At 33.6% G+C, this 25,089-nt stretch overlaps 2 pseudogenes; both read right to left on the reverse strand.

Annotated features, from left to right (window-relative positions):
- Positions 1-9,460: 9,460 nt before the first annotated feature.
- LOC149571577 (LEAF RUST 10 DISEASE-RESISTANCE LOCUS RECEPTOR-LIKE PROTEIN KINASE-like 1.4) lies at positions 9,461-11,552 on the reverse strand (annotated as a pseudogene).
- Positions 11,553-21,505: 9,953 nt separating this feature from the next.
- On the reverse strand, positions 21,506-24,315 carry LOC149571578 (LEAF RUST 10 DISEASE-RESISTANCE LOCUS RECEPTOR-LIKE PROTEIN KINASE-like 1.2; annotated as a pseudogene).
- Positions 24,316-25,089: the final 774 nt, after the last annotated feature.

Here is a 25,089-nt window from a genome sequence, read left to right on the forward strand (position 1 = left end):
TAAAGAAAATATAGAAACATCTTAATTGTAATTTACAAAAATAAGATTCAAATGACAAGAATCACTAAGTTTGATAGATACTCTCTCTAGATGTAGTCTTTCTTATTCTACATTCTTTTTGTATCAAGCAACATCTAGAGCCATTTTTGAATCAATTATTATTAATATGAATATAAAGTTTTGTCGATTTCTTTTTCACAAAAGTAAGAGATTTTTTTTCTATTTATTCTTTGTATATTAATATGTGTGTGTGTGTGTGTGTGTGTGTGTGTGTGTGTGTGTGTGTGTGTGTGTGTGTGTGTGTGTGTGTGTGTGTGTGTGTGTGTGTGTGTATGTATATATGTGTATATATATGTATATATATGTGTATATATATGTATATATATGTGTATATATATACATATATATATATGTATATATGTGTGTGTATATATATATGTATATATATGTGTGTATATATGTGTGTGTGTGTGTGTGTGTGTGTGTGTGTGTATAAGTGGCTAGCCACTATAATATTTATTAATCTGATTCAACGAGGTCAACTAGGAAAGAATCAGTGAAGAAAACCCAGCATCATCCCTAATTTTTACATATATTTAGATATTATGAGCAAGAAATTACAAAGGGTTATCACCAAGAAGTATACCCCTTAAGATAACCAAATCTAAACTTCTATGAAATTTGGATACAATAGCTTTGGCATGAAGTACTTAGACATAAAGCTGTAAGATACAAGAGATAACACCAATTAATGATGACATAACCTGAAAGGGACCTTTAGAAACACTGCATTTTAATCCTGCCTAAACAAATACCAGACCATGACCAAAAAATTCAAGTCCATCAAAAAGAATTCCCAAGCCAAATCAAAACTCTAAACTATCTATAAGCCAATAAGAGTTAATCACTCCAATTGAATCCCAAAAACTCTGTTCAATTGGTTGTAAATTTTTTGATGGTGCATTCAGCTGTATGGATTTTGAAACATTAGAATCCTTTTGCAATTCAATCATGGCCAGGCCCGCTAACTTAACTCTTTCCACCAATTGCACATCCATAATTGCAAGTATCTATAGATTTCTTCATAGCCTCAAAAACAACATAAAATTCATGTTTTTGCAGAAGTTGAGAATGTGAAAACAGACCACCAACTAAAGCCATACCATTCCACAAATCATACTTTTGCATAGCCATAGTCAATTTATTATCCACTAGGAAATGTGGCAAGATTACCTTTCGGGCCAAGGCTTGAAACCTATCTGGAGATTGCAAAAAATCCATGGCATTGGATAGAAATATAGATATGACTTGAGAAGGATAGAAAAACACATGTTCTGATGGATAGAGAAGCTCTTCACCAATGATATGTCGAATGGCTGTTGTGATCGTTTGTGAATGCATTATGAACATTTGGGTCATCACCTCATATGTAACATGACTGGGTAAAAAAAATTCCCCTAATGCCGGTGGCAACCAAATACAATATTTTTTTGGCATGATGAGATGATGTTATTTATGACACATTTTGCAAGCCAAAGAAATCTCCCACCCACAATTCATCTTGAAGCACAATCTCAGCTCACAAAATAAATTTTCCTAATTAAGCATTTGCAAGATGTTTGTGAAAGTGTGCAATAAAAGATACATATAGGAAACTTCAATAAATAATAATAGTGCAACTTTTCATTTGCCATGTAGATTGTCACCAATTTTGTCCTTATCATGCTTGGAAATGGTACTAAAGATGATAGTCCTTAAAGACTTAGATTTATTTGCATGAGGCAATCAAAAAACAGGACTTCAAAATTGAATAGCATTAGGGAATAAAATATTTGGAGCATAAAAAATGTACTTTAGAAGTCATGTCATTATAAATACACTTAAGAAAAACATGCAGAATTCAATTCACTTTAAGATGACAGGACAACTTGGCACCTAACAACCTCCTCTACTTTACTCAGCACCAGAGAATAGCTTATTCAACTTAGCACTTGACCAACCTTACAAGCCTGAGCACTCCTTTCTGCTACACAACTCGACACCTAATAGATTTGGCACCTTAACTAACTCGGCATCTGATTTAAGACTCAGTTACTCGGTGCTTAGTACTAGGCAGAGTGACTCAACACCAATTACCTTTATGCCTACTTAGTACCTAAAAATCTCCTATTAACTCGACAATTCTGAAACACTTGGCACCTGAAGAACTTGGTACCTATTGCCTGAACACTCGACACCTGAAGAACTCGGTACCTACTACCTGAACACTTGGCACCTAAAGAACTTTGCTTGGCATCTTAATAAATTGGCTCAACTCGATACTTGGAATGTACCTCAACATTTGAATTTTACCTGCTAACCTTAGCACTTTAAACATTACTACAAGTAGAGGCTTCCATGTCATCATGAATAAGATTTTTTAATGCTTTATGTTGCTCAATAAAAGGTAGAGAGTAAAAAGTAGAAACAACAGTATCTTAATAGACTCTCCTATAAACTCGACAATTCTGAAACACTTGGCACCTAAAGAACTCAGTACCTACTGCCTAAACACTCAGCACCTAAAGAACTTGGTACATACTACCTGAACACTAGGCACCTAAAGAACTTTTCTCGGCATCTTATAAATAAATTGGCTCAACTCAACACTTGGAATTTACCTCAACATTCAAATTTTACCTGCCAAGCTTGACACTTTAAACACTACTACTAGTAGAGGCTTCCATGTCATCATGAATAAGATTTTTTAAAGCCTTATGTTGCTCAATAAAAGGTAGAGAGTGAAAAGTAGAAACAATAACCCCATCACAACCTAAATTTGATAAAAAAAATCTGCAACTTTATTCCCTTCTTGATAAATATGTGGAATGCAAACATCTGAACATTCATCAAGGAGTCTCCAAATTTGTTTCAATACATATTTGAGTTTCCAAGAAATGATGCACCTTTGTATACAAGAATCAATGATAACATATGAGTCCCCTTCTATATGTAGCCTATTGAAATAGCGTTGCTTAGCTAATAAAAGCCCAGCCAACAAGATGTGAGCCTTAGCAATGTTATTTGTGTCAATAGGCAAAGGAGATACTATGATTGCTACAACCTCTCCAGAAGAACTTCTAATACATGCCCCTAAAACCGAAGGACCTAGATTTCCTCTAGAGGCCCCATCAAAATTCAGTTTCCAAAGACCAAATGATGGGGGTCTCCAAATGTTCTTCCGGGGTAAGATATGTGTTGGTGAAGGACTTATTTTCCACCCATTAGGAATAAATAGTAATTTCCATTCTTGGACAATTTGAGAATCCCAATGGGTCACAATTGGATTAAATTTAATCATTTTGAAGCTGGAATTAGTCACTTCCGAGATAGATCTTTCAATACCATTCAAAAAAATTTCTAATGGAAGGAATTCCTTTCTGAAAATGTGCTTATTTCTTTCCCATGAAATAGCCTGAACTACCAAGGTTGAGATACATTTCCAAAGGTTTGCAAACAATGATTTTCAGTAGAGAACTAGCTAGGCTGGAAAGAGATCCCAGAGATTATTTGGCAAGGGAGTACAATACATAATCTTACTCAAAATAAATCACCAGTATTGGTAAGAAAATGAACATGTAATGAACAAATGATCCATAGTTTCATCATGTTCTCCACAAAGAAATATTTAAATGGCATAGCCAGTTGTAGTCTATTCAATCTGTCACTAGTTAAAATCCTATATTTTAGCGTTAGCCATGAGAAACAACATGCTTTAGGAAGAACTACTAGATTCCAACAAAATTAAAAAGCTCTAGAAGTAGATTTATTCAAACCATTCTGCTGCAAAATTTTGTACCCCTCTTTCAATGAATAATTACCATCCTTAGCTGGAGCCAAAAAAATTTGATCTTGGACTTCAGAGAAGTAGACTTGCCTTGAACTCAGTATATTTTGAAATTGATAAATTTCCTTGGATGAAAGAGGTAAAATATTTGGATCTTTCCAAACTATTTTCTTTGAAAATTCATAAACATATTCCACATATTGATTCAATTGGGTCCCCTAATGGGTTTCAACAACTTGAATGATGTTCAAAGAAATCCCACTCTTAGATAGGGGAATTTGACCATTCCATTAATCATTCCTAAAATTAATACTTAGTCCATTATTGACTTCCCATGAAATATAATCAACTATGATTTTGCATGAAGCTATCATGAAGTCGCAAATAACTGAGCCATTTGGAGGATTAGAAATCATTAAGATTCTAGAAGGATCATTGTTATCTAGATATTTTTGCTGCATAATTTTGCACCACATGGACTGAGACTTAGAAAACATGTGCCAAATCAATTTCCCACCAAATTCTTCATTTCTATAGGAAAGATCATGGATTCCTGCCCCTCCAGCATTAGGAGTGTATGAAATATCTTGCAAAGAGATGAGTGGAATCTTTTGGGACTCATCCATATTACTCGACCATAGGAAACCTTTAATCAATTTATGAATTGTAGCTAGTACTTTGGGTGGGATCTTAAGGATAGCAATAAAATAGTTAGGGATTGCAACTAAAATTGACTTGATCAACAAAAATTTTCCCACCAATGACAACCATCTAACTTTCCAAGATGCAATTCGACTCTGAATATGCTGAATAACTGAAGACCAATACAAGGATTTATTTGAACCCATGAAGAAAGGAATGCTCAAATACACTAAGGGTAAGAAGTCTTTTGAAAAACCTAGGATCTATTTAATTTTATCAGAAACCATTTTGAGAGTGTTGAAAAAATAGATCTTGGATTTCTGAGCATTGATAATCTAACCAGACACTGTTGAATAAAGAGCAAGTGTATAAAGAATATGGCAAGCTTCTTGAACATTTGACAAACCAAATAGGAGAGTATCATCCAAAAAAAGAGAGTGTGTCATAGATATGTTTGTACCTGAAATGAGAGCTCCTTTCAATTTATTTAACAAATGTTGATATGAGATGGCCCTACTAAAAGCTTTAGCCATAATAATAAAGAACACTGGAGATAAAGGGTCCCCTTGTTGGATCCCATGTGTGGAAGGGAAAAAACCCTCAGGCTTCCCATTAATGACAAATGAAAACCAAGCCCTTGAAATACAAGCCTTAATCCATTTGCACCAACATTTTGAAAAACCTATTTTAGCAAGTACTTACAGCAAGAATTTCCAACGGACTCTATCATAAGCTTTCATCATGTCCAGTTTGATAACAAAATTTGAAGTCTTATTTAAATTAATAGAGTGGAGAACTTTGTGAGCCACAAGAGCCCCTTCCATGGTTTCCCTTCCTGGGACAAATCCACCTTGCTCTAGGGAAATAATACGTGGAATAAGATGCTAAATCCTAAGATATATGGCTTTAGTAATAATCTTATAAGATAAATTGCATAAGGAGATTGGCCTAAAATCTGCAAAAGTTTGGGGATCCCTCACTTTTGGAATGATGGAAATATTGGTAGTGTTAAAATATTTCAAAATGGTTTTGGATCTTCTAGATTCTTCCACAGCTGCCAATAAATCCCATCCAATTATATTCCTGCAACTTTGGTAAAACAATGCCGTAAAACCATCCAGCCCAGGAGCTTTTTCAGGTGGAAAAGAAAAGACAACTTTACGTATTTCTTGAATGGTAAAGGGAGCCATCAGAATATCATTATCCTCTTCTATTAACATTTGTGGAATGGAGTCAAGGAGTTCTACAACTTGTGATGCAGAAGGAGAAGGCAAGACATCAAGTGCAAGAAGATTCTTAAAGAATTTGATGCCTTCAGTTCTGATAAGATTTTCATTAGACAGAAGGTTACCAGAGGCATCATTGATATGAGAAATTGTACTGTTACTTCTTTTTTGCTTGGCTAAATTGTGGAAAAACTTAGTATTTCTATCCCCATCCTGAAGCCATAATTCTCAGGATTTTTGTCTCTAGTACATCTCTTCTCTACAACACAATTCCTCCCATTGTTCCTATAGATTCTTTTGAGAAGAGTATGTTTCTTCACTCATGCCCTTTTGGATGATCTGATTATAAACTTCTTCTAGCTGATCTTTGACTATAACCTTTTGTTGGAACACATTCTTGAAAATTTTTTGATTCGAAATTTGAATTTGAGACTGGATATATTTCAATTTCATTACAAACTAATGCATTTTTTGTCCTTCCATTGGACCTTCATTCCACCATTGATGAATATTGTGTAGAATTTTTGGATGCCTGAGCCACATGCTTTCAAATTTGAAAGAAGAATGAAAGTGTTGGTCAGAAAATTTGTTATTACAATTGAGAATTAGCGAGATAGGATAATGATCAGATCCTGGCAAGGTAAGGATTTCTAAAGAAATATTTCTGCAACTCAACTTCTAATCTTTAGATAAGAAAACTCTATTAAGACGAGCAACAATATTAGAAAATCCAGACCTCTTGTTAGTCTAGGTAAATAATCCATTATTAGGATGAACATCCATCAGATTGTTATTATCTACAAATGCATTAATTGACTGTATCCATTTTCCCCATTTGGATATGAGAGCTATAGATCGAGGAAATGATTTATGCATATTACTCAATAAACACACCCTGACTTCCAAATGAAGGCATTCATATGGAATCAAATCATGCTTCAAAAAAATTCCCAACTTGTTAGCTACAATTTCCAATATCTCAGGATCATGATATTCCAAAGGCAAAGAAGGAAAAGAAACCCAATATGAAAAGAATTGGATATTTATATCTTCGGGGTTAAAGTTTGGAATCCAAAACATGGTAAATAACCCCACACCCTAACAAAACCAACCCTTCTGCTTATTTACAGCATCTCTTACTTCTTTCAAATTAAAGATAGGAATAAAGAAGTTGGATTATAAATCATGATAAAAAAAATATCTATCAAGCCAGACCAAAAGTTGAAAGCCCAATTCTTGATATCTAAAAAGGATAATGAAGCAGAATTAAACTTACCTATGAGAGCTTTCTGCTAAAGAGTAAAGATCAAATTTTGTAACATTTGATTTGAAAAAGTAACATGCAATTGTTGTTGTAAAGAGTTCAGAGGATCTTGCTCCAAATTTTGGTCCACATTATTTTTATATTTATCTTGACTATTATCCTGAAATTGTGGACCATGTAATTGTGGACCATGACCATGTATAGAGTGTTGAGGACCTTGATCTACCTTACCTTGATCTTTTTTGGTATGAAGGAGGCTCTATCAATTGTCGAGACTAACTTCTGTCGAGCCAGACCTTTTTAGATCTGAACAGATTGCATTTGAATAGAAGAGCCAAGAGGAGCACCTTTACATATATCAAATACTGGTTTTTTTTTTAACACATTTCTATTGTGACTCCTCCGTGCAAAGGTAGATTTGTGTCGCACATTCGTCTTTACAAGTAGTAATTAATTTGAATCTAAAATGTTACATTGCTAAAATGAACGAACCATTGAGGGATTATTGTGAAAAATATTGTCCCACCCAAAGGAATTTGGTAGCTGAGATTATTGATGATGATGGGATGATTCACCCTTTTCAAAGTAAGGGGAAGTCCCAAGGTTAGAAACTGGAGAGCATTTAGATGTCAGCTACGACCGACGATCATGAAAATGAGGATTAAAGAAAAAAGGTTTTGCAGGTTGAACAATTGCTTTCCCTTTGAAGATTGATTTGTCAATAGTACTTGGAACCCTTTTGGAATTAAGATCTCTAAAAGGGCATCTCTAAAATGGAAAAGGGTTTGATATGGAGCCAATTGGTTGTACGACTGGTGTAGCAGCGAAGATCTAGCTGAAATCATGATCTCGAGCCGGTTGAAAAAAAGGTGTAGATGAGAAAATGGAAGAAAATTCATGGCAAACTGGATCATAACTAGTTTGAAGAAGCTGCTCCAAACCAATCAACTTCTTCCCATGTCTATGTTTAGGTTGTTCCAAACCTGTAGACTATTGATGATGAACCAGACCACCATGAAAATCATCCTCATTCCTATTGAATTTGTGCTCCAAGCCCTTACCCTTGTCCTGGAAACCCTTGCTCTTGCCCTCGAAACCCTTACCCGTGTGCTCCATCCTCCTTTCATATTAGTAATATTAATATATTACTAATTAAAATATATTAAATATATAGAATTTTTTAATTTACAACCACAATCTCTTACAATAATTAAATATTGTTAAATATACCTATATACACTTCAATGAGTGTTTGTATTCTTATTAATATATAGAAAAAAATAAATCCAAAAAGTAAATTCACAAAAAAATTTAAAAACAAAATTAAAAAAGCAAAATGCTACTTAACATGTTATGTGCAATTCAACGCTTGGTCGTATTAACAATTTTATCACCTTTTAGTCATATATGACAGGCTAAAAATTTGTTGGGCCATATAGAATGACAAGTTAATTTTTTTATAAAACCGTTGATATTACATTTAAATTTGTTAATAAACTATCAATATTTATTATATTCAATAGATGTGATATTTTTGAAATATATTTTAAACATTTTTCCCCAATTCAAAGTATTAGTATGCAATATATAAGCTTTAGAAACTATTTTTAATTTGACGTATATTACTAATTCATCATAATTTTTTAGTGTTTTATTTTATTTTATAAAATACATAAATTTAGAAACTTGCAAATTAGATTTTTACAAATATTAATATATAATACTTATATATCATTGATAAAATGGTTTAACTTAAAAGAATTATTCAATTATTCATAAATTTGGAAAATATAATAATTAACTTTTATCTTAAAACATAAAATGAGAGACAATAAAATTACTAAACTATCATCAAAAAATTCTATAATATGTAGGGGTGACTGTCAAATTCCAAGCCTATGTGGTATTTTCTATTTTAATATTTTAAGATCTCATTTATAAATTTATTTTCTATTTCTATTTGTTACTAACGTAAATGTCAAATGACGTCATATATTTTAATTTGACTTATAAATTTGTTCTAATGCCAAATGACATTTTCTGTTTAAAATTAGTTTTAAAAAAAAAATCTTAGTTGTACTGAATGCCAAATGACATTTACTGTTTTAAATTAGTTTAAGAAGAATAAATCTTATTTGTAATCATCAACAAATCTTTTTTCTTCTGTAGTTCTCCCCATATGATTTTCTTTCCTTTTAATAACAACCAATAAACACTTTGATAAATAATATTATTTGACTTTGAAAATATGCTTAAATAATGAAACTATAGAAAAGGCAAATAATTTAAAAAATTCATGAAGCTAATTGGTCTAATAAAAATAAAACGAAAATTGAATCTAAGGGATCAGCGAGGAACTAATAAATATAACATGTTTGGACATGATAGATCATCTTTTGATAAGTATTTACATTTAAAAATAGCAAAAACCAAAATGATTCCGAAAACAAGAGGAAAAATGCAGACATTACAAGAGTTTATGTCTCTGGTTTGTCTGTTGGCCTAAATAATTGAATTACCAAAATGAAGTCAGAGATATTAAGTTGGATAAGAAGCCCTACAGCGCCAGTTTTGCAGGAGATGTCGGATGTGATGCTTATAGACTTGGCAGCATGTCCCTGATTTCCTTGAGACGAGCAACAATTTCTTTCATCATTGGTCTCAATTCCGTTTCTATCGCAAGGCATTCAATGCCCAATTCGGCAACAGCAGTCATCGCGACCTTCACCTCCTCATTTCTTTCAATCTTCAAAACTGGATCGACCATTTCATCCAAAACGCCCCTTCTGATCTTGTACTCTCTGGCCATATTAGCAAAGCTGATTTCATTTCGAATTCGCTTACTATCCACCGCTACTTTGGCAGAGATAATCTCCACCAAAATAACTCCAAAGCTGTACACATCAGATTTCTCGTTGAGCTGGAAGCATTCATGGTACTCTGGGTCAACATATCCGGAAGTTCCATGCCGAGCAAGTGTGGCGTGTAAGAAATTCACGGGCACCAATCTAGAAATCCCAAAATCGGCCACTTTTTCTCTAAACTGTTCATCCAGAAGAATGTTACTGGATTTAATATCTCCATGAAATATGGGCGGATTCATGTTTTGGAGATACGCCAAGGCCTCGGCAGTTTCTATGGCAATGTTTAACCGAGTCGCCCAAGGCAAGCCTGTTGGACTTCTTCTGCTACCATGAAGGTGATCAGACAAAGTCCCATTTGTCACAAACTCGTAAACAAGCACTAGTGTTGGACTCGGAGCGGGATTCGTACAGCCATATAGACGAACAAGATTTGGATGAGACAGAGATGCCAAGATTTGTAACTTGTTCTTAATCTCATGTTCATCAGTTCTGGAGCTTCTGTGATGAAGCCTCCTCACAGCTACAGCTCGTCCGTCCGCAACTTTACCCACATACACCCCGCCAAAGCCTCCAACTCCAAGTTTGTTCTTCTTGTCGAAGAAATCTGTCGCCTGCTGAAGTTCTTGATAAGGAAATATGAACAAATTGTCTATCACATACTTTAGGTGATATGCTTCCATCTCGCCTCTATGAGAATGATCGCAATCGCCTCCAGCCTGACGCCGTTTTGTTTTCGTCGCAAACAAAAACAAAGCAACGCCACTGCTGCCATCAGCGCCACACCTCCGATGGAGCCACATGTATTACAATGATTAAAATCATGTCATAGATGAAATTTCTTTTAGCCCTTTGGAAGGACGAACTGAACTATTCCTCAAAAATATTTAGCTTTGTTGAAAAATTAAAGAGGAAGGGATGCTTACCTATAGCAATAGCAGTCTCATTAGCAGTGTTAGACCCTCCTGCATGGTCTCAATTACAAATAATGGAAAATATAACTTTGTTAGTAGTGTGGCTGGCAAATGTTGTTTTAATAAATTTCTTTACACATAAAAGTTTGTCGCTTTTCATTTTATCAGTCGATCAAGTAAAGGAGGGGTTATGGCTTTTACCAGGGCTCCCCGATTCGTAGCTCAATCGCGTCGGATAACTGGTGTCATAAATGCAAAGCGCTTTCATTGACTCACAATTATCACAACCTTTGCTGAAACTCCATTTTATTTTAAATCCACTCTGTATACTTTGAGGTAACGGTCTATTAGTTCTGTCGATTTTTTAAAACTTAAATTCATGTAATCATCATAGATACGAAATTGAGGGTTAGACCACAATTCCGTTGTATTGTTACTGGTCGACGGGTTGCACGAACTTCCCCACATATTTATATCAACTATTTCTATGTAATCGATGGGATCCTCTTTCCAATGATCCGAAGGTTTCATTACGTAGTACTGGTAGCCATTGATATTAATTGAAGGCATGTTAACGTTATGATCACAATCAAGTTGAAGAGCAGGGTCACCACAGCTGCTGTTCTTTCTTCCGAAGGGATATTGGAAAAAGTGACCCCCACATTCGAAGGCTTCTGGAGTAGAAGCTCCAGATGGAGGAATGAGGCATGACGTGATTATTGTGAAGATAACAAAGAGGAAGCGAGGGAGGTTTATAGGGAGTATATTGAAGTGCTGAGAATGGTACATATGAAGAGCTAATCATTCCACTTTCTTCATAGTCAGAACAAAACAACTAAAATGGGTAACACGATTAGCGGTTAAATAGCAGAGAAAGATAAGCGATCAGAGAAGGCCGAGGAAAAGATCGGCAACGGAAACGATCAATTAAAATACCGGGGTCAAAACGCCAATTTGACTAGCCGGCTTTCGTTAAGAGTAGGGGCGAATACTACGCATTTGAACAAGTCAATCAAAACATTTCAGCCGTGCATTCACCGGATCCCACGCGCTTCCTTTGACGCATGAAAGTTGCGCAGGACCACAAAACGTTTGAATTCCGTGTTTCTTTTAAGTCCGAAAGTTCTGTGGTTTGACGAAGAGTAAAAGGTCGCAGATCCAGGACAAATTATGTTTGTGATATTTCTATGAAAATCACCTCACTAATACGAAAATTCCGATGAAATGCTCGATGCTCGACGCTCCACGTAACTTTTTTCCCCGTGTGAAATGAATATCCAATTTAAAATGAAACTAAATTTACATCGGAAAAGGGTGATTTTAAAAAATGTTTGTGAACGTATTTTTATTGAATTATTCATGTGTATTTTTATATAAAATAATGGTATGTTTAATGAATATAATTTAGTATGTAGATATTTTAAATAATCAATTTTAATTTTTAAATTATCTTTATGTCTATTTAGTTCAATTTCATAACACATAATTAATCTAGCTTGATTCTTAATATAGAGTTCATTTCTTAATTTTTTAAATTTAAATTTTAAGTTGGAAAGAGATAATCTTCAAATATGATTCCTCTTTATAAATCAAATCATAATAGAAATACCTAAAGGAAAGGTATGCCGATACTAAATTTGAATTGTAAAGAAGAATGCAATATAAGAAAATACACTTTGTGGCCTATGTGTGATAATGTGTATGCAAAATTGAACTAATTGATTGAAGAATGTAGATCTAGGTGTTAAGTGTACACAATCAACCCAAATAAGATATAGATATTCATCTGAAAGGAAATAAAATATGAAAGATTCACCTCAAGAAGATATATATATATATATATATATATCCACACACACACACACACATATCCGTGTGTGTGTGTGTGTGTGTGTGTGTGTGTGTGTGTGTGTGTTTGTGTGTGTGTCAAATACTTGATATGGATGGGTATGAAAAAAATACAAAGTTTGGAATGACACCAACACCTTAGCATTAGCACCATTACAAGAGCTATTAGATAAATGATACATATCAAGTACCCAATAGGTCAATTATAGAAATTTTAATAGAGATTGGGAGAGAGAGAGAGAGAGAGAGAGAGAGAGAGAGAGAGAGAGAGAGAGAGAGAGAGAGAGAGAGAGAGAGAGAGAAAGACTTTATATATTATATTATATCATATAAGCTGTTATAATATTAAATAATATAATATCATATCATGTACTTGTTACATATGTGGTACCTTATATGTATTAGATATCATACATGCATCCGATAACACATACCTTTGACAAACCTAAGGATTTTCTTGAGGTTTATCCTCAAATTTTATATTTGGGATGCCAAACCTTGATGGTCAACCCAAAGATATTATATTCCATATTTCATTAGACGTCAAAACTTCGACCATGTAACTAACAACATTTTTTCACTCAAATTTGATGAAACAACAAGCATTTACTAAGGAGATTCTAAATATTCTATGAATATAATTTCTCTTAAATATTGAGCTGAATTCATAAAAAAAAAAGTCTAATTGAGTTACCTCTAATGTCCTAATTGATAGGCTCATTGAAAACTAGCTGTAACTTATGGTATAACATTTTTAATATCTGAATCATGCATCACATTCTATGTGTTCACCTTCTACAAGGAAAAATGTTTTCAATTTAATGAAGTTTAGATTAAGTTAAAGTGAGAATATACAAGAGTTTTTATATTTTTTTAAACATGTAAGAGATAAATCATAATTATTTATTTACTTGATTTTTAAAAGAAGTGTCAAATTCGATCACAAGTCTATTGTAGCTTATATCTATAATACTTTAAAATAATCTCATTCTTTGATTATGCTTAAGGTGATAAGATATGCAACTACTTCTTATCTTTTTATTGAAATTTTGTACTACTACATTGAAATCTCAAATTTTTACCATATATATATATATGTGTGTGTGTGTGGGCTAGTATCTTAGAAAGAACATTGCATTTTCTGCATATCTTTGATATAAGATTGATAACTAGTTCAATTTTTTACACAAACTTTCCTAACCATGATTTTCTAAATTTTCATTACCATTTAAGGAACTAGATGTAAAATTAAGTGAAGTGGATACCTTTTATCCACATTTAGGGGCTCAAATTTTGTCTAAGTCAACTGTGATTTCAAACCTTATCCAATAGAATTCTACCATTATGCCCCATACAAAATTTGGGTTCAAAAAAAAAAAACTAAAGTGAATTAACTTAGTCTTAAGACCAAGTCAATATAGTCTAAGTAAGGACCTATTGGGTAGATCAAGCGTCATGAAATGGTTAGCTTTGGAGAGGGTAATTTTTTGGAATTTGAATTCTTCTTTGCTAGGTGGGAATGGTGGCCAGGTGGTTTATGTTGGTTTCCTTGATGTCCAACATGTTGCAGAAGTTTTGTTCAATGGGATAGAGGACCCAAGTGGGGGTCTAGATGAGTCAAATTCTCTAGTGTCTATCCTTATTTTCCCCTAGTTAAGACTATGACTATGTGCTATGTATTATGTGGAGGCACATGGATGTTTGGAAAGATGGCTCTCTCCTTTAAAAAATGGTTTCCCTAGTGGAATTATGATGATTCCTTCTTCTCCTCTATTCTAGTGTGGGTTATATTCTTAGGTCTTCCTTTGGAGTTTTGGAACTTAGAAGTTTTTAAAGGACTGGTGAGATATTCTGGGGAACTCTTCTATGTTGACCCAAGAACAAGTACTAAATCTAGACTCCTTTATGCTAGGGTTTCTATCAACATAGGTAGACTAGAGAATCTCCCTTCGGTGATTTCAACTAACTCAAAGCAATGCATATTTAAGCAGGAAGTAGATTTTGAATGTTTCCCTTTTTCCTATTTTGTTTGTAACAAAACATGATATTGGGTGAAAAGATTCCTAAATAAGAAGAAGAAAGAGGCTCCTTTGATGGTTTCTAAGCCAAACTTAGGGCCCCCTCCTTCTATCCTTATTTCTAAACGTGTTTTGAAAAAGAAGGTGTCTATAGAGCAAAAAGAGGCTATCAACTCTTTGGGTTGAGCCCAATAGCAAGGTGGATTTTAGGAGGTTACCCAACCACCATTTCCTTTGAGGACTATTGGTGAGTCCTCCTTGGAATTCTCTTAGTTGAAGCAAGAGTACTTAATGTAGACACCTAAAAATCCTTTAGAAAATAAAGTATTTTTATTTTTTGAAAAAGTCCCTGATGACATCATCATTTATTTATTAATTAATTATTTAATTAATTAATTTATTTTTATGCCATTAAATCCCCTTATCTTAATTAAAAATATTTAATTAAGGAATCCCTCCCAAAAATGTTTAAATCTTATTTAAACATTATTTCCTTATTTATTAATTATTTAATTAATAAATTGACCAAAAATCCCAAAATAACTTATTTATTTATTTTTTGCCCAAAACTTGGCCAATTTCCTTAAGACCACTAACCTCTTCCAATCTTCTAATACTTCTTTAATTTTGATTAAAGACTAATCCCATCATTTCCTACCCCTAATCCCAACTCAAAATATTTAATTAAGATTAAATATTAATCCTTGTGTTTATTAAATTTTTTTTAATAAATATCTCCTCAACCCAAACCTTTGAGATAAATAAACTTTATTTATCCTCATCCTAGGAAGTTCTAGACTCTTCTAGAAAGTCTTCATCCTCATCCAAAGCCTAGACTCTTCTAGAAGATGTCAATCCTTATCTTTAATCCTAATCCTAATCCCCTCCTAACCTTGTCACATTCCCTAAACATGGGTTAAGACTTGCTAACCCAAGCCAAAGCCAACAAATATCTCCTCCTTTACACACCCTCATTAAATGCCATCGGCCACTTTCCCATCTCTAACAAGCCTAATCTAATCTTAACGCAAACCTAATCCAAGCCTTAATCATTTGCACATTTCTAAGTCAAGCTTAAGACTTTCTTAATCCAACCCAAGTAAAAATATCTCAACTCTCTCACAAATATCCCAACTATAAAACTTTATGAAGCCTACAAAGCCATAAATAACTCTTATAAGCCCATTCATTGCTCTTACAAGCCATTATGAGGGTCTTTATGAGCTTTGAGCCTCCTTTGTTGACCCCTCAACCCCTCTTGCTCTAACCAATGACCCTGTGACATGTGTCACTCCTCGATTGGCTGTAAGGAAGCACAATCCATGTGCTCTCCTCTCATTCAATCTAAATCTTCCATAAGCTTTCTCCCATCCTTGCATGCTAGCCCTTGATCCCTTAAGCCCTTTTCCTATTTAAGGAATCCTCTCTCAAGCCATTTTAACACAATCTAGAAAGTAAAGCCATAATGCCATTTTAAAAAGCCATTGTTACATCAAATCCATTCACCAAAATCTATCAAAAATCCTCCGGTGAAGCCCATTTGAACATTTGAGCATACATACATAATCAAGCCATCTTAGCTATTAGACACACCTCTACATCAAGTGATCATCCTCATTGAGAGAGCCTATCCATGGCTCATATTCTCATTTTAGGACTTCACTTTGTCTCTCATGAAGTTATATTAAATTAGTATGCAAATTCGTTTGATTGTTTTAATTTAGTGTTTCTAACATACTAAAGTAGCATATACACTTAGTGTCTCCCTTCATTGTTGGCTCTCTAGCCTAATCATTCAAAGATCCCATTGAGTTACTAGTTGCAAATTTAGTACTCTCATTTTCTTCCAAAGAAAGAAATATTCCTTATTAGTGAACATTTTTTCCCTTAAATATCTTAAATGATTGTTGACTCTATTCTCAAGCTTAGATAAAATAAAAACACTAACAAATGAGTCCCTTTAATAGAGAACTCTCTGTATTCAATACACATAACTTCCTAACTTAAAGGATTCTACAATTTAATCTTACTTTAAAATAATAATTTCTGAAATTATTTTTCACCTAAAAGTATAAGGCATAACACTTAGTTCATAACAATGATTTAAGAATGTGCAAGTCGAAGATAAATTAAAATCTCCCAATAATGATTAGTCATCATGACTAGTTATTGCTATAGAAAAATTCAAGATAGAAAAGAACAAATGAAGGCTACTTTGTTCTCAAATACAAGATCAATACGCAATGCAAAAGATGAACTATATTTACATAACATTCATTTTCATATGACAATGAGTGATATGCTTTAGTAAACCATAAAATTTAACAACCAAGATTCATATATAAAACCATAAGATCCCATATACCATTGCATTGAGTCCAAAAGTATCAAAAATCCAAAATTAGATAATCAAACAAAAGATTTCTCAATATCCAAAGAGTAGACCCTCTCAAAATCATGAAAAAAAACTTATATAGCCATGTAGGACCTTTAGATTCTATTTTTAAAACTAACTCCTCCAGGGAGTTATAAATTAGCACTACTTAATCAAATTCTTTAAAAAATATATACAAAAAGAAAAGAAAGCTATGACTATTAGCCCCTAATCACTATCTAATTAATTCCCAACTCTGGAGGTAGGGTGAACTGTTTGCTTTGGGTTTTCTGGAAGTCCACCTCCTATATCCTTCTACTTCTTTTATATGGCTATGAATTCAACGATTTTCTTTTGCAATGGTACTTCAATATGCTTCAGCCTCAATTTCCACAATTGCTTGAACCTATGGACACAATCCATCATGTTTGCATGCACTTGTAAGTGGTGCCTACATTTAATCATCATGTAATCTATATGGACAATGGTGGTAAAGTCCTTGACTATCATTTCTTTGATCTCCTTTATTTCTTGTCCTGAAAGGATGCCAATACCTCATGTGTTCCTTTGTCTTTCTTATCTTCATTTTCTATAATTATGATATTAATGCACTTGATGTCATTGTCCAAAAATTGTTGAAGACACTCTATTTCTCTCAGGAGTTCTCATGTTTCACCTAGACCCTATTCAATGGTCATGTTTCTCAATTATATGTTAGACCTTGCAATGAACATGAAGTCAACATCTACAACTATATTGGACATTTTTTCTAAGCATTTAGAAGTACCATAGGTTTGAACTTTTGTAACCTAAATGATATATTCATCCCACTTGACTTTGTTAGCTTTCCATACATTTAATTCTGATTCCAATTCAGTCATCATTTTGGTTGTCTGCATTGTGGTTTTAGTAACATTAGAGATATAGATCACCTTGCTTTCCATCATGGTGTCTATCCAATCATATTTTTATTTCTTGTTACTTGGAATACATGGATGTAGATTATTAAAATTTGGAATCTAAGCTAGACAATGCCTAAGAACATCAAGGATCTCTAACAAATGTGGAAATATTTTAAATGAAAAAAAAAAAAAAAAACTTTTGATATTGGTTTTTCTACATGTTATTTGGAATCTTTGGAAGGAAAGGAGCAACAAGGTTTTTAGGGATATAGCTCAACACTACTCCATAATTTCTCTTTTCATAAAGTCATCCTCTAATGGGCTCGATTAAGATGAACTTTGAAAAAGGTGCTATAGGAAAGTCAAGCCCAACTAGTTGTGGTGCTATTGTTAGGGATGGTCAATGAAATATGTAAAAAGAAATGATGACCCCTCTTGATATTCAAACCAACCACCTAGCTGAAGCTACGGGTCTTCTAAATGGGTTTAAAATGGTTAGTGATATCAAGGCTAAGAGAATGTGGATAGAAGGGGATTTGTAGAACACATTAAACTATCTTTCTAATTCTATGGTTACTTTATGGTTCATTGATTTAATTCTATCAAGGAAGAAAAAAGTTTAATAGTTAAATTTGATAAAGTGTTTATAATATCCCATTTTTTTAAGAGAAGTGAACATGATTGCTGACTCACAAATGTGGTGGTGAAAAAGGGATTCATCATGCCCTGGAATCACAAGGATGAGATTAATTATGAAATAAAGGAACATATTTATCATGATAAGACAACACATAAAAATAGGGTCATTTCATCTTTTTTTTTCTAGAATGAAAGTGCTATTGGAAGCAAAATGTAATTATTTTAGGAAGTGTTTGAGATATAGTAGTGTGGTAACAAAATTTTGACACATATTATGGGTTTGTTTAGTTTTGTTTCTTCTTGAATGTTTTTTTTCTTCTAAGAAAAAATTAGAGAGTTTGACTCTACAACTTGCTAAAATGGGTGGGAAATTGACAAGAAGGGAATCTGACAGCTGTGAAAATGGAGGAAAGAGAAGGAATTTTTGAAAAAAATTGATGAAGGGGCCTCATTTCCTACATGGAGAAAATGAAAATGGTGAAACCATAAGTTATGAATATGTTCTTAAAAGGCTGGAATAATGAAAAAGTTACCCTAGGTGGGAGGAAATTGTAGCTTGATGTAGTGATAATGGTAAAAATTATGAGTCTCAGTGATAAAGCTAAGCTATATTTCTATGACCTAAAGTATTATGAATTGATGGTTAGGAAATTTTGCAAAGATTTAGATGGTAAACTAGTTAAAGGGAAGGTGATATCTATGCTATGTTGCCCATTAATTTTCTTTGGAGGTGTGTTCTTACTACTATAATGGAGTATGTTTGGCTTGATGGGAGATATGACAGGGCTCATACCTATCACTTTGTGCTTCTTAATCACTTTAGATATAAAAAAGGGTTTGTTTCCCCTTTGATATGCTTTGTTAATTGTCTCATAGTATCAATTCTATAAGGCCCAAATCCAAAAAACTAATCTTGCATAAGGGTCTAATTAGGATGATTTTCAGTTATGTGAAAAAATGTTTCCAACCCTATTTCAAGAAATATTTTGGATTATTGTGATAAAATGGCTAGTTTGGGGGAAATTTTTGGGGAAAGTAAAAAGGAGTTTATGGGAATTAGGCATGGAATCTCTTGGTTCTTCAAAAAGGAAGAAGGATTATGTAGAGCTTGTCTCTGAGTATGAAGAAGAAAGTCAATATGAAGAAGACAAAGTTGTGATGGAGGGTAAGGGGAAAGTGAAGATGGAGATGGAAAATTTGAATGAAGTAGAAATTATGAACCTTTGGAAAGATTATTTGGGGGTTGCAATGTCACAACTTCCCCTCCCTCTCATTGTTTGGTTCATAATGAGATGGGCTCTCTAACAGTAATGAAAGAAAAATATATTCATGTTACTTAGGAGAATGTGGAAGAAGACGATCTCAAAGAATTCATTAGGCTTATTGATTACTATGAGTCAGTTGATCATGATTTATTTATTTCTCTGTAAGATGTTGAAGGTAAGGAGATTGAGGGCATGACTCATAGTTAGAAACTAAATAGAAAAATGGACAAGGCTTTCTAGGAGGAGAAAGAAAAGAGAAAGGCCAGGATTCAAATGCTCCTAGTTGTTAATGTGGATGAGGTCAATGTCAATCTTATGAAGTAAGATATTGACCCTCCTCATGGTGTTTTGAAAATTGCAAAAGTGGTTGACCTCTACTCCCTCAGATTGGACAAATGGACTCTTCATTCCCTTAAAATGTTGAATTTAAAATGTAGAGCTCTAGAAGGGAAAAATGAGGAGATGTAGAAGAAAGAGGACAAGAAAAGGTAGAAGGAAAAAGAGATAGAGAAGAAGGGGACACCTAAAGATGATCAAAGAGATAAAGTGGAAAATTTGACCAGCAATTTGTTGTCCAGTTCTCAGGGTCTACTTGAAGCCATTGTAGAGTGCCTAAACAAGGTTTTGAGTAATTTGGATCAAGAAAAGAAGGTGAAGCTAGTGCTCGATTTGAAGGAAGCTAAGAAAGAGGAGTATGTTGGTCCTGGAAAATGTACCCGATCCAACACCAAGAAGAAGTAGTAGAATGTTGGTCTTGAAGCACTTAAGATAGAAGTTAGAGAACAAAATGGTCCTAAAATGAGCACAACTTAAGTTATTAGTTTATAGGGTGATACAACTTCAATATTTTCATATACAAACATGATCGTACAAAATTTATCAACATTTATTTTTAACCAATCAATAGATTTACCAAAAATTTTGGACCAATTTGTGCTTAAATCTAAAATTAATATAAATATCACTTATTATATATAGTAACCTTATGTAATAGCAAGGTTGAAACTCAAATTTTGTAACACCCACCCACTTGCATTAAACACCTTTCAAGAAAGAACAAGAGGAAGTAGGAAATACTTTCCACAACAAGTCAAATTTTGACAAGACTACCAAGATTCAACTATGGAGTTTTTGAGTCAAACTCATTAACCATGTTCCATGAGTAGTGGTTCAAAGTGTAAACAACTCCACCTCTCATGAAAATAAATATAACACTTCGCACTCACTACATCTAGGTGATGCTCACAAGGGTGAAGAACCAAGACTTGCAAGGAGATCACCCATCCTAGTATTGGTCTAACTTGAATGTGCTTAACTACAAAGTTCATGGTTAAACTCACTCTCCTTGTAGCCCCATTTACAAAACCTTCAGAAAGTGTTGTTCCGAATTATCCATTCATTAGAAAGCTCTTTAAGCTCATTGATTGATAAGTAGGAAATTTTACCTACACCCAATCAAATTGTTTCATTATTTCTTTTAAAAGTTATTACATCATTATTTATTTATTTATTTACATTAATATAAATGAAACGGTACAAAAATTTATTCTAAATTAAAATTAGTTATTTACAACTACTGAGTAAAGTTTGAATATACATCAATGATAAAAATAATAATACTTAAGCTGTTTTTTATCAGAAATAATTACACATCGATATGTAACCATTCTAACACTTTAAACCATAACACTGTCTTTACAATTACAAATAGATATCAAAGATGCATCTAATCTGAACCTATGCGGGGGCACTTTTCCTTTGGCGAAAATAACGAAGATGTTGGTGTGGAGTTGGAAGATTCTGTGCTTTTCTGCAACATTCCCTTAATTTCTGTGAGACGGGCAGCAACTTGTTTCATGGTTGGTCTAAAATCCCTTTCAAGGGCAAGGCACTCAAATGCCAACTCCGCAACTGCAGCAACACTGACCTTCACCTCCTGATTTCTTTCAATTTTCAAATCTGGATCGACCAATTCATTCAAAATTCGTCTTTTTATCTTGTCAGTTGCCATGTTAGCAAGGATTATTTCATCTTTATTTCTCATAGTATCAACTGCCACTTTGGTAGAGATGATCTCCAGAAGAACAACTCCTAAGCTGTAAACATAGGATTTCTCAGTGAGTTGAAAGCATTGATAGTATTCTGGGTCTACATAACCGGGCGTGCCTTGAGGAGCAGTCGTGATATGTGAGACATATAATGGCACCAATCTGGAAAGCCCGAAATCTGCAACTTTTGCTCTGAAATGTTCGTCGAGAAGAATGTTAGTGGATTTAACATCTCTGTGAAATATGGGCGGATTCATGCTGTGGAGATACGCCAAGGCTTGAGCGGATTCTATGGCAATGTTCAAATGAGTCGCCCAAGGCAATCCTGTTAGAGTTCTTCTGCTACCATGGAGGTGACCAGAGAAGGTCCCATTTGGCACGAACTCGTAAACAAGCAGTAGCATTGGACTTTGCGAACTCATACAGCCGTAGAGACGAACAAGGTTTGGATGAAAAAGGGATGACAAAAATTGTACCTAGTTCATATATTTCTCAACTGATCTGGAGCTATCCTGGTAAAGCTTCTTCACTGCTACAGAACGTCCGTCGTGAAGTTCACCAAGGTACACCACGCCAAACCCTCCACCTCCAAGTAAGTTCTCCTCATCGAAGAACTTTGTCGCTTGTTGCAATTCTTGATAGGAAAATATGGCCAAATTCTTTATCATACGGCAATTTGCTTCCATGCCATTTTTCTGATAATTACTGTACATACCACCGACCTCGCGGGAATGACGCCGCCTTCTTTTCTTCACATACCAAATACAAAGCACTGCTATTGCCGCCATCAGTGCAGCTCCTCCAAGGGAGCTACCTGTATTAGAATAATCTATTTAGATATTTTAAAGTAATTGATAGCATTTTAGAGAAGCCCTACAAAAATGATTGAAACTTTGTACTAGATGAACAAACTGGACCATTTCCGCCACATTTTTAGACGTACGCATTGTGTACATTGAAGAGGAAGGAATCCATACCTAGAACAATAGCAGTGTTAGAGCCATCTGCTTGGTGTCAATTATAAACAATGGCACAGATAGTTATTATTCCGAGCATGATTAGGAAATATAGCTAACAATTCATTTCTCTAGACATAAAAATTTAATGCTTTATCTTCATGTGTCAAACAAGTAAAAAATGAGTTATGACAAGTTGCCAGAAACATGACGGGGAAGCCCCGTTTCACGTTGCGACGTGCGAAACGGGTTTCCCATCACGCAACGGCCGTTTCTGTGTGGAGAATATAAATTAAAAAACTATTAATAATTTCTGTGCCGTGTGACAATAATGTTATAAATAAAAAAACTATTAATATATTTTATAGTGCACATAGGGAATTTAACAGGCCGTGAAGTAGTAGTTATCTTTTTGTTAAACTAGTTATAGTGGTTTTAGTTTTAGTATTGTTTTAGTTTGTGTTTCAGTCTTGTTAACAAAGTAGCAGTTTTAATTTTGTTAATATTTAGAAACTTGGAGTGTTATTAATCAAGTTTCTTTTTTAAAATTTTAAGATTTTATAAAATCTAGAGAATTACTTTAGCAACAGTCAATTATTAGTTTTTTTGTGCAATTGAATTAATAATTTATTAATACAATTTAAAATAGAATTAAGAATCAATTTCTAAGAAATAAATTAGTTTGGTTAGTTATATATATATATATATATATATATATATATATATATATAACGTTCTCAACTTTTCAGAATTTTCGTTTCTCGTTTCTCGTTTCTGGTAACATAGCTCTTACCAGGTGATTTGCAACCCAATGGAGTCGAATTACTAGTGTCGTAAAAGCAAAGCTCTTTCTTTGACTTGCATTGCTCACAGCCCGCGCTGAGACTCCATTGTATTTTGAATCCATCATATATACTTGCAAATATCGGTCTATTACTTGTCTGGGATTTATGAACAGGTAGCTGCACTGATGATTTACAGTACGTGTCCAAACTCAAGGTTGAATAGTACCAACTACTATTACATTCTAAAGCACACACTTGATCAGTGGCACTGGACATGTATTCTCTGGTATCTTCTCTACAATCTCCCCACAGACTTATATTGATGTACTCGTCAGAAATGAGAAACTGCGGGTTAGACCACAATTCCATTGTCCGGTTACTGGTCGACGGTTTGCAAGCGTCTCCCCACATATTTCTATCAACTATTCTAATGGGATGGTACTTTCGGTGGTCAGAAAAATATTTCACTAAATAGTCTTGGTAGCCTCTAATGTTAATTAGAGGCATATTCACTTTAAGATCGCACTCCAGCTGAAGAGCAGGGTCACCGCAGCCGCTCTTCTTTGCTCCGAAGGGATATCCGATGGTTTGTTTCCCACATTTGAAGAATTCTGGAGAAGCTGAGAATGAAGGAGAGAATAATGACATAAATATTTGAAACTTTTGATTAGCATTTATAGGAGTAACATCTGGGTTCCTGCGAAAGTTATGTTCAGGTGGACGTAGAGTCGAAGGTCGCGCGATCATCATAAGTAATGTTTGGAATATTTTTATGATAATCGTTTATTTAACAGTAACGAAAATAAAGGGGATTATTTTAGATTTCTATAACAAGTATATTTTTCAGATTTGAATGAAGAGAAAATACTAATTGTGATAAGTCTACGGAAACATTTTAGGAAACTAAATTTTCCAAATAAATCATTTCTACAATTTAATAATTAACTTTAAAATTATTGCATAGTAGTTTCATAGTAGTTTCTATTTTTAATGCCGATAGGCATTTGGAGCCGGCTACCCAGCCAACCCGTTTCTTTTCCAACGCATCATCCATCATAGCATATGCCATCCAAATGCCATTCAACTTGCTATTTTCCAAGTTAACTCATGGTAAACTTGGCATCATTTTTGTGAATTGTTTTTTAATGAACTAAAACACTATATTATAAATTAAAAATAAAGATTACAATCTTCAAAATTAAATCAAGAGATAATAATAGGCTAAGGATTTAAATCAAATATTAAATAGAATGACCAAATTAAATTAAGAGATTAAAATAAATATTAATGATCAATATAAAATTAAGTTATTTTATTCATTTATTTATAAAAATTTAATAAAATAATAATAGTGTCACACAAGAAAATTTACTCTAATCAATAAAAATAAATCAAATATAAGAAAGGTGCTAGGAAATTTAACTATTCTATGATAGATGTTCATGAACAATTTTAGTTAAAACAAATAGAAATAATTTTAAAATAATTTTAAAAATAATTTAAAAAAATAATTTTCATATA

This window comes from Cupressus sempervirens, chromosome 2 (genome assembly GCF_028749045.1).
Source record: "Cupressus sempervirens isolate cs-2001-9-10 chromosome 2, ASM2874904v1, whole genome shotgun sequence".
NCBI lineage: Eukaryota > Viridiplantae > Streptophyta > Pinopsida > Cupressales > Cupressaceae > Cupressus > Cupressus sempervirens.